Below are 12,053 nucleotides of genomic sequence, written 5' to 3'. Positions count from 1 at the left end.
CTTTCCTTACAACCTCTTTCATCTTCGGGTTCAACCGCCTTTGACTCTCAATAGAGTTCTTAGCATCTTCTTCCAATAGAATTTTGTGCATGCAAAAGGCCGGGCTTATCCCTCGGATATCTGCTATCGTCCATCCAATGGCCTTTTTGTGCTTCTCCAAAATCTGCAATAAAGAATATTCATTAGTAGGTGATAAATTGGAAGCTATAATAACTGGTAAAGTGTCGTTATCCCCTAGATACGCATATTTCAAATGCGACGGCAATGGCTTCTGCTCCAACGTGGGTGGTTCCACTATGGACGGAAGTAACGACTTGCATTCTTCTTTTTGTATTTTTTCAATAGGATTAGCCACATCTTCTGGTCCTTCTGCTATCTTATCAAGCTCTTCTTCAATCTCTGTAACTAACGAGTCATAAAACTCATCAAACTTAATAGGATTCAAGCTATTTATAGCAGAGCACTCTTCAAAGTCTCCTGGTAATTTCATGGCGTCTAGAACGTTAAATTTAACTTCTTCATTATTTACCCTCATTGTAATTTCTCCCTTCCTCACATTAAAAACTGTATCCCCAGTGGCTAGAAATGGTCTTCCCAAAATAATGGGAACGTCTAAGTCTGCCTCGCAATCTAGAATGATAAAGTCCGCAGGGAAAATGAATTTGTCCACCTGGACTAAAACATCTTCTATCTTTCCCTCAGGTCTTATGATAGATCTATCTGCTAGTTGGAGGGTAACCGTAGTAGGTCTAGCTTCTCCTATGCCTAAAGATTTGAAAACTGATAATGGCATAAGATTAATGCTAGCGCCTAGATCACATAATGCCCTACCTAAGTTTTTTCCTCCTATGGAACATGGAATGGTAAAACTGCCAGGATCGTTACATTTCATGGGTAGCGGGCTGCCTACAGCTTCACTACTACATTTTGTCATGGCTACCAGTTCATGCTCTCCTATTTTTTTCTTCCTAGAAACTATATCTTTCAAAAACTTAGCATAATTTGGCATCTGTTCTAGAGCATCTACTAATGGTATATTTATATGCAGTTGTTTTAAAATATCTAAAAATTTTCTAAACTGGGAATCATTATTTTTCTTTACTAATCTTTGTGGAAACGGGGGAGTAGGGGTAAAAGAAGGCTGTACCTGTGGAGGAACACTCGGGGTGTCCTCATTACCTTTTCTAATATTTTCTTTTTCTGGTGTTGTTGGATTTTCTGGTATCTTTACAATTGGTTCAGTGGACGGAATCTGTACATCTGTTGTTGGCATTGTTGGTCCATCATATGCCAGTCCACTCCTGAGGGTGACAGCTTTGCACTGTTCTTTCCCTTCTCGTTTTGGTAATTCAGTATGGCCTGGAAAAGAACCTTGTGGTCTATTCTTCAATTCATTGGCGAGCTGTCCCAATTGGGTCTCGAAATTCCTCATTGATGCCGCTTGGGATTGTATCACTGCGTCGGTTCGGGCCATGTACTCCTTCATCATATTCTCAAGATTTGAGTTGTTATTTTGAACTGGTGGAGTCTGTGTTCTCTGATTGTACTGCTGTTGCGGTGGTGGGATGTATTGCTGTGTAGGTGGAACATAGGGCTGCTTGTTCTGTTGGCTCTGCCCTTGATTAAAACCGCTCGAACCTCCTTGTCCTCCCCATGAGAAATTAGGGTGGTGCCTCCAACCTTGGTTGTAGGTGTTCGAATATGGGTTAAAGTTCCTATTGTTCCCATGTCCTACATAAAAAACAGAAGCAGGGTTATGTGGACAATTATCATAAATATGGTTTTCACTGCAAAATGAACAAATGAGATCGTTGACTTGGCAAACAGGGGCAGGAGTGCAATAATCCGACTGCACAGGTTGTATCGGCGTGGCTAATGGATTTTTTATTCCCAATTCCATCTCTTTCAGCCTCTGGTTCATTGTAACCATCTCTTTTTGCATCGAGGTCGCAATGTCCAGAGCCAAAACTCCAGCTGGATCTTGCTTCTTTGGTGCTGCCCTAGATCTTTGCGAACACCATAGTTCGTTGTGTGAAGCTAAGTCATTTAGGATGTCAACTATCTCGTTGAATGTCTTCTTTGTAAAGGCTCCGTTGGCAGCATTGTTTAGCATCATCTTAGTAGGATGATCTAAGCCTCTAAAGAAATGTTCTATCTGGATGCATGCCGGCAAGCCATGGTTCGGACATTTCCTGATTAGTTCTTTAAATCTCTCCCACGCCTCGTGAACAGGTTCACGATCATACTGTCTAAAGGAGATGATCTTCTCTCTGATATCAGCGTGGCGAGTAGGTGGGAAGAATTTTGTTAAGAACTTCTCCACTAACGACCCCCATGTGGTGATGGATCCCGGTGGAAATGCATTGAGCCATGCTCTAGCTTGGTCCTTCAAAGAAAATGGAAAAAGTGTTAGTCTCAGAGCATCGTCTGTTATACCAGGTAATCGAAATGCATTTGCAATTTGAATGAATGATTTCAGATGATCATGTGGATCCTCATGTTCCTGCCCTCCAAAATGTCCAATTGTCTGCAACATTTGGAACATCATTGGTTTAAGCTCAAAGTTTGCGTGGGCTGGAATAGGGTTGACTATCCCTGAATCAAAGTTCTGAAAAGCCGTGGCGGCATATTCTCGCATTGCCACGTCTCTGTTGTCCGCCATCTGGATATGGTTGAATTCATCATTTCTCGCATGATCCCTCATATTACCGTTAACAGCAGGTGGATCAACCGGATCACGAGGTGGAATATCTGCCATCGATGTGCTCGTACTCTCTACCTCACTTTCAGGACTGATTTCACCTTCTCTCTCTTTTTGCTTTTCTAGTTGTTTTCGAAGTCTTTGCTCCTTTCGAGTTTTTCGAAGGGTCCGCTCAATCTCAGGGTCAAGGGGTAGAAGAAAAGATCTTGTGCTCATGCACTTTAACTTACCCTTGTGAGATAAACGACCAAAAATATAGAACAAAAACGGTGGATGGAAATTACACCCAACAACAATTCACAAAAATAAAAACTAAAAGAATTTGAAAATAATTTTAAAACTAAAGTCCCCGGCAACGGCGCCAAAAACTTGACTGGGTGTTTATGCTGAACGCACGCGCTAAGCGTGGTAACAATTATATAGATGCAAGCGCACACCTGTCAGAGTAATATAAAATGGATGGAGTATCCAAGTATCGATCCTCAAGGACTTCTAAACAATTTCCAAACTCTAAAGTTTTAAAGAATAGTGAATGTTGGAATGAGTGATTCTTGTAAAATGGGAAGTGGTCACAAATAATGGTTTGGATTTGGGATTTGGACTTAGAATGATAAAACCTAGCCCGATTTACTTCAAGTTAGCCAACAAAGAATCAAGGACATGCTAAGGACAATATGCATTTTACTTTAGAAACTAACGACTACGCTTCTCACTTTACTTATGTCTAAGCAAGTTCAAAGTCCTAAGACATTCCCTAATATGTCTATTATGAGATATATCTTAGTTTTAGGATGGAAATAGTCGCAACCTCGGGTTAAGGTCCTATGTCTAGGCTACTTAAGCGGAACCCTTATGTCTAAGGCGCTCCTCTCCTCGGTTTAACCACTCAACAATGCAAATAAGCAACCTTTTCAGTATTGACTTGTTAAGACTTACAGTGGCCTTCTCTAAATCCTAACTTTTTGGGAAAACATGTTGAGCAATGAATGGAAAGTAAAAACACTACTTCTTAGCAACCCTTTTTAGACATAAAAGGCTAACTATCCATAACCGGGCTAGAGACGGGAATTTAGAAAGACATATTGAAGAAAATACAGCAAGTAAAATGGTTGAATGTGGAATGCATGTGTGAAAAACAAAAGTTAACTAACGGAGAGTTTTTATCGGGATTGAGAGCTTCGCCCTTCTCTTTCAAGCAAGGGAGAGTGTCACGTGCTCTTTCCTCCAAAAACACAACTCTCTTAACTAAAAATAAAGTAAAGACAAAGAGAAGATAAGCAAAGTGCTAGATTTTTATATATTTGAATAAGTAGAAAATAACTAAGTACAAATGGAAACAAAACAAAGCTCAATAAAAGAATGTAAAGTACTCGGGATTTAAAAACCAAAAGCAACTAATGAAAGCAACTCAAAAGTACTTAGAAAGCAACAAAGAAACACTAAAAATGATCAAGAGAAGGAAGCAAGGCTTGATGAATTTGGTGGAGAAGTTGCTGGAATTTATAGCTGTGCAGAATTGGTTAGGTAGGTCCTAAAACGATGGTGAATCACCCATTTCCAACTCCTTTGACTGACCAAATCGTGCTCAAACTGATAGTGGAACACTTCTTCTACACGTATGCATCGGTTGGAACCACCAAAACGCATTGGAAGACGCGTTTCATTAAGGGCAAAGTTGGAAGAAAACCTGTTTTTCTGCAGGCATCCCAGGCGCCTGGCGCCTCCCATGTAACTTTTTCGTCTTTTTGCTTCTTTTGATTAATTTGCACTCCCAAATGGTCCTAAAATGTCATAAATACAATATAAGCCATCGACAAACCATAGTATATGAATTTTGCATGAATTGGAACTCAAACGATCGAGAAAAATCCGAAACATAGTAAAAACAGCATCTAAAACCTTCTTTTTACGCATGTAAACAAACGTAATCACTTGTTTGTGTTGATATCTTATTCGTGGATTGTGAAAGGAATTTATGTCATTTATCAATACAAGGTTGGTAAATCAACCTTTTATCATTTAGTTAGAAAATTTTCTATCAAATCAAGAAGCCTTGGTGAACAAATGCTTGGTGACAACAAGCAATCTTCCTTCGAGGTTAAAGATATTCTTTATACAATAGACAAAGTAGAAAGAAGTTATATTTTTTTAATGTTTGTCAGATGTTAGAAAGAATTCTAAAAATGAAATGCAGTCCAAAGATAATTCGAAAGGATGTTTTAGGTGCAGAAAGTCGGAACAAATCAAACCTGATTGTTGGTGAACGTGGTATGTAATCGATGTGGGAAACTAGGTCATACTAAACAAAATTATCGAATGCAACTTAAGATGTAGAGGCAGATGTTGTACAAGAAATTAACAAGCTTGAAAGACATAGTTGGGAACATTGTTCATAAATTGAAACTATTAATCCACTCATTGATTGTTGTACTAATACTTTGTTTGATTATAGTGAGGATTGGTCTGTTGGTTCTGGTTGTTTTCATCATACTACTAAAAAATGTATCTTTTCTTTATGATGTTTGTGGAAGAAGAATCGATGTGGCGGTCGATAATTCCTTACATCCTGATGTGAAAGAAGGACATGTCAATGTTGAAAATCGTGAATAGAGCGGTGTTGTTTGTAAGATGGTTGCCATGGCCCAAATTTGAAGAATAGTTATGATGCTAGCACAAAGGTTGATCTTTTCCATAAGCTACATAAAGAAGTTAAGGAAAGGATTGAGAAGCAAAACACTAAGGTTGCTTACCGCATCAATAAAGGACGCAAACTCATCGTTTTCCAACCAGGGGATTGGGTCTGGGTACGTTTTCAAAAGGAACGGTTTCCAACTCAACGAAGGTCTAAGTTACTACCATGAGGCGATGGTCCTTTTCAAGTCCTTGAACGGATCAATGATAATGCTTATAAGATTGATTTGCTAGGTAAGTATGAGGTGAGTGCTACCTTTAATGTTTCTGATTTGTCTCCTTTTGATGTAGGTGATGACTTCGATTCGAGGACGAATCCTTCTGAAGATGGGGAGGATGATATGAACTAAGGAGCTTCCTTTGTTATGTCTCATGGACCGATTACAAGATCGAGAGCTAGGAAACTTCAACAAGCCTTGCTACTTCGTGTCCAAGCGTTCTTGAACTCGACAAGAGAAATAAAGGAAGATGTGCAAGAAGTTGGAACTATGCACTTCAATTTGGTGCAAGTTATGCACTTTTAAGTGTTTTTAAGGCAAGTCAAAGTCAACTTGGTCAAGGTCAAAGTCAGCTCCATCAAAACAAGTCAAAGTCAACTCATTCAATTCAAAAACCAAGTCAAACACTCACATCCTTCATTATGGACGGGATTGCAATTTATTTTGTTAAACTCTCCATGTTCTTAACATTTTCATTTGCTTGTCTTTCCATTTATTGAAGTTATGTCTTTTCATTTGCAAGGCTTTTCATTTCTTGTAAGTTACAAGTCTTTTCATTTGCTTAAGACTTTTCATATGGCTTGCTAGGATAGCTATATATAGCCTTGAGATGTCTTGTTGTAAACACAAGTTGAAGTTTAATGAAAAGTGAGTTTTCTTATTAGCTTGGTTGAGAGCTTTATCTCCCATTTCTTGTGCAATATCTTGTGTCTTTAAAATTTGCATGTTAGGATCATTCAAGGGGTGTTGATCATACCTCCTGTGGAGTGATTCGAATCACGAGTTTAGAAACGAGTTTTCTCTACTCTTGATATTGATCATCAAGGTAATTCGTTCTTAAACTTTTTCTTGGATTGATTCCATACTTGTTTTTGGGGTTTTTGGAATTGAGTTCTATGGGTCTTTTTCGTTAGCAAGGTTCTTAGTCCAACTCTCAAGGGTTTCTTAACAGACATGACACGACTCAAGGTTTATAGTAGTTTTGTGAGCATTGCAATCCAAAGATTACTCATCATGGTGTTGTGGTTGCTAATGTATTGCTTGATGAAGATTTTTAAGTGATTGTTGATGATTTTGGCCTAACAAAGTTGTTTGTTGGTCGAATGATTGATGTCACTCAAGTTTGGGTAATATGAGCCATATAGCACTGAAGTATGTATCTACTAAAGAATCATTAGAAATGATGGATATTTTTTGTTATGACATGATATGTTTGGATTTTGTTACATTCAAATTAACTTCTTCTGCTTTGAGGAAGGAAATGATCTTTTACTCTTCGGCCATGTCAATAACTGAAACGGAAGAATCAACTGGTGCTACAGTTGATCGGTTTCATATGGGAGAGACAAAAAGTAATGACTACTTTTATAGAGTAAGTGTAAGTTAACTCAAATTGCAAGTTTGATTCTTTTAGTTTTGAATTTGTCTAGTCAAAGTCCTAGTTTCTAGGAAGTTTTTAGGGTTATTTTTTGTTATAGTCAAGTCAACTAGGTAGGTTGCTATTCTTATGGCTAGTGGAGTAGTTGCCTTTTATGTGGAATTAGTTGAGTCTATTTTTAGACTTAGAGTGTGTATAAATATGTAGCATCATTGAATGAAACTCACACTTCCCCACTTTCTCATTTCTCTCTCAATAATAAGAACTATAGTAAGATTGAAGACATTATAAGGACAAATTCACTGTATGCACTAAGGGGAGTGTTAAGAATTAGGACAAACATGTGTTAGTTTATTTCTTAGTCTTAAGAGTTCTGCTTAGTAGTTAATTTTATGGTTGATAGTATTAATTAGTAGTGGATAAGTGGATTTGTAAGTCTGAGAATTTAAAGGTTAGTAGCTTAGTTGGAGCTGTGGTATTGCTTTAGATAAAATTTGAAAGGTAGTAGACTAAGTAGTGGGTTAGTGGTCAGTTATTATTTTTCTTATAAATACTTTGTAACAATTCTTATTCAATGGATAAAGTTCTTCCTTTGTCCAAATTCTCTATTGCTTTCACTTTGTTGTTATCTTTCTTTTCATTACTGTTGTGCCTCAACTTAATAGCTAGAGGATAAGTGCAATTGCACACTGTCACTAGTAATAATTTGGAAATATTCCAAGTTCGTCTCCGCAAGGACTAGTTTTTCTTTTAAAATTGAATTTGAAAACTGCTGGAATGAGCAATCAAGTTTGTCATAAAAATTGGTGAGATTGGTTGAACACGAAAAAGACACGAAAATAATAGAATTTAAAAGGCCAACCCCCTACTTTTGTTTAGTTCTAAAATGATGAATTACACCTACCAAATGTGCCCATAATTACGCTTAATTTATGCAAACTGGTTCAACTCCTATTCCATACCGCTTTTGGTTTGTTTAGACGTTTAGGCTAGTGTTTAGATATGTCTATGCAACTCTAGAATCCTAAATGAATTAAATGCCAACTTACATTTAACGGGTAAGAGAGCCTATGTCTAGGATCTTGTTTTAGTTCTTATTTCTAAGTAACTTTCCGTTTTACCTTGATGAGATCCGTTTGACTCTAACCTTCTCAGAATTAAATTCAAACTAGTGTGATTTAAACAAGTGGCCAACAAGAAAATCAACTGGATAAATTGTATCAATCAAGATAAGCAAAGAGATCGTAATACGCCGTGCTCACTGATAGATGTAATTTATAGTGATAAGAACTAAAGTATTCGTATGAGGGTTGAAGAAACAATTTAGCTACTCATGGAAGTAAAATAAATGACAAAACAAGAGAAGGTAACAAAGTGATGCATTTTCATTGAAATGGAAAGGAAAGTACAAACTAGAACAAATAGAATTGAAATAAAATAAAGAAAGAATAATTGTAAAAACAATAAAGGAAGAACAAAACTTAAAGCTGGAATTAAAACTTAAAAGCTAATGTTGACAAGAATTTTGAAAGAAAAAGCAAAGCATGGAAATCAGATACCTTGAAGTGATGCTTGGGAGCTCCTTTTATAGACCATGGAGGTAACAAGATATTGAGAAATGCATGGGAAGTTGGAACCAAATGAGGTTGTAGAGATTTTAGGAACTAATAACAAATCTTGGACCAATTACTTGGCCAAAAGTTGTTATTCCCGTTTTGACAATCTAGGCATCGAATGTGGTTGAAGTATTGTGAAGCTGGAACTTTCAAAGCAATTGGCTGGCGCATCCTTCTAATAAGCTGGAAATTCTGGGCATGCAATGTGTCTGACCCATTACAATTATCAATTTCCAATTTGCCTTACAAAATAAACAAATTTTCATCAATTAGCCTCTATTTGCTTCTAACTACTTGTCTAAGTCCTTAATAACGAAATATGCACATTTTCCATGAGTTATATGCATTAACATACATTTTCCATCATAATTAACTCCCAACCAAGCATGAAAACTACTCTTTTTAGCCTTTAATCAAGTCTTATCAATTACACTATCGACATGCCCCAAATGGTTCGGCTCACATCACTTCTTTGGCATCACTTCAAATGAACTATGTACATTTCGCGTCTAACAAAATCAAATTTTCAAACAGATTTAAAAAACCTTCCTCATAGCATCTATAACATGTTTAGACTTGGTGAGATAAAACCTTTCTAACTAAACAAAATTCAAGGTTATCGACTGTTTCATCGCTCACCCATCTACGTGTATTTGGACTTCTTGAACTCAAAAACAGAATAAAAAAGTAAAATAAAATAAAAAAGAGAAAAAGTTTTTGTAGCTAAAATAACTAAATTTTTGTACGATAATTTATTAATAATAAATATGGTTTATACTTTGGAACATATTTTTAAAAAGTGAATTTTAGATCAAAAAAATAAAAAAAGAAAAGAAAAGAAAAAAGAAAAAGAAAAAGAAGGTTGTTAAACAAGCTTTTTTGTTTTTTTGTTTTTATAAATAGAGTTTGTATTCTTTTTAAATATACGTATATTTATTAATAATATTCGTTCTAATTTTCTATTATTGAAACAACCTTTGGCAATTTTATGTAGGTGGGTACATAATATATGCTCTGTTTTTGTTTTGTTCTTTAAGGATATATGCTTTGTTTTTTCTACAAAATTCACCTAGTCTTACTTTTCAGAATATCTTTATAAAAAAGTTAAAACAATTTTTTTTTAATGGTCCAAAGGTCTTTTTCTGAATAGAGATATCTTGACTTGACTCGGAAAGATTGAATTCCTCCACAAAAATCCAACTTTAAACAAACAGTTTGTGAAAATCACATTTACACAATTAAGACAATGTTTGGGCCAGTTTTCAATTTTCTCCCTAAAATTAAACTTCGTGATTTATAAATTTTTTATTTTTTAATAGAAAAAAAAAGTCGTTACCACCCAAAAATGTTAATGCTTATATAGTCAAAGTTATTATATACGGGTCAATATATAATTTATAGATGGTATATTATCTAAATGTTAGAGGTTCGAATATCTTCGATCTTACGGATCTCAAGAAGAAGAAGAGAGAAAAAAGAAAGAAAAGGAAAAGGAAAAAATTCTATATTAACGTTACTTCTCTCTTGGTATAGATGTTTCTCCATTCACTAATTATAGTCTTCATGATTTAAATGTTAATGGGAGATCCTTTTCACAATTGTCTTTGATAAGATGTCTCAGACCCTTCCTTTTAGTATTTCAAAAATGAAATACTATTCTTTATAATAATAATAATTACAAAAAGATGAAGTGACATGCACATCCATAAAATCGATAACCTATGAATTTCATAGTTCATAAAACTTGACTCCCATAGCGAATTCTCTGATCCCAAATGACTTTATTACTATATTAAGATCAATATATATGTGTGTGTTTGTATATATGTGTGACAGCGGAGATTCGAACCTCCGACATTTTAATTGAGAATATATGTCAATTAAATTCTATGTATTTGTAACCGTGGGGATTCGAACCTCGAATATTTTAATTGAGAATTTAAAATTGGTATACATACAAAATTATCAATATCAAATATACATTTCTTAGTCATATATTATTCATCTTGTAATGTTTAGTGACAATAAGAATTTAATTAAAAAAATCAATACATAAAAATTGAAATTGAAAATTTTAAAATAGCAAATGACACAGACATTAGGAACTAAAATTATATATTTAGATTTAAATTAATTTCACTCATGAAGTTGGTACTATGGACGATTTAAATTTAAATGCAACTAACATGATAACTTTTCGTTTTGGTCTTCCCTTTATTTTAACAAAAATAGTTTTTGTGCTAACTTTAAGTATAAGTGGTTAGACCTTTCTTAAGAAAAATAAATAGATAAGAAGTTTTTTTTTCCTTTATCAACAAATAAGAAGTTGTTAGACTTCTAAATCTCAAACTAATTCACATATTTTAAGAGAGATTACTGATGTTTTAATTAATCCAACTGCCTGGGGGAAGTTCTACATCTAGTACCGGACCAATAATTTGAACCTTACGTTTTGTTTATTTATTTTGGATAATGTAAATATACAGTTTGTTAATATATTATTTTGTAAATAAAAGCAAAAATTCATTTTGAGCAATAACCGGGAAAACACAATATAATTGTTGTTGTGCTATTTATTTATTTATTTTTCTCTCTAAAACCCATCTACTAATTTGCTTACCATTTAGTTGCGAGACAAATAGATGAAAGGTAACAATTCTTGGACTGAAAGTATAATTTACCATATATATATATATGCATATATGTATACATATTTTTTTTATATAATTTTAAAATATAGTTTTTAATAAACTATGTGTCTTTTTATTTAATAGATGTTTTATATTTTTTTAAAAAAGAGTAGTTATATATATATTTGTGTGGCTGTGTTTATATATAAGTGTATACATATGTGTACATAAAAATATAGGGAAATAGTTTTCAAATGAGTCTTAGTTATTCGAATTTTTTGAATCGTTTAAAAATATAAAGAACAAAACGTAGAACTTTATCAATTCTAAACATTTGAAAATTCACATCCTTAGATAAATTACATATGAGATTAAAAATAGGCTTAAATCTTGGTGGATGAAAATTGGATAACTATTCCATTTTAATCCTCCAACTTTTAAAAATTTCTATTTCAGTTCTTAAAGTTTAAGAAATAATAATTATGGTTTTTCCTATTATCATTTATTAAACTCTTTAACAAACATTTCTTCCGAGGATAATTTTATAATAACTCGTATTACCAGGTAAACTACCTATTAGATAATAAAAAAAAATACTTAAATTAATTTCAATGCATAAAGTTTCATATTGACATTTTGAACTTTTAACATGTTAATTTTAGTATCTGGACTTTAACAAAATAATTATTATTATGTGACGACTGATATAACTTAACTAATTAAAATATTAAAATATTGATCTTTATCAGGTTGATGTTTTAAATATCCACACCTCCTTTTAGCCCAAAATAATAATAATTATGGGTTTTTTTTCATTAT

At 34.1% G+C, this 12,053-nt stretch overlaps 1 non-coding gene across 1 annotated transcript; it reads left to right on the top strand.

Moving 5' to 3' along the window:
• The first annotated feature begins 2,171 nt into the window (after nt 1-2,171).
• Nucleotides 2,172-2,278, top strand: LOC148210796 (small nucleolar RNA R71). The gene has a single exon (XR_015792018.1). It is a non-coding gene; the product is annotated as a small nucleolar RNA R71 (small nucleolar RNA).
• Nucleotides 2,279-12,053: the final 9,775 nt, after the last annotated feature.

Source organism: Momordica charantia (assembly GCF_013281855.1).
Source record: "Momordica charantia cultivar OHB3-1 chromosome 6 unlocalized genomic scaffold, Mcharantia_2.0 BLBB01000006.1, whole genome shotgun sequence".
Taxonomy (NCBI): Eukaryota; Viridiplantae; Streptophyta; class Magnoliopsida; order Cucurbitales; family Cucurbitaceae; genus Momordica; species Momordica charantia.
The sequence above is the reverse complement of the archived record's forward strand: the minus strand, read 5'-3'. Positions and strand labels throughout refer to the sequence as shown.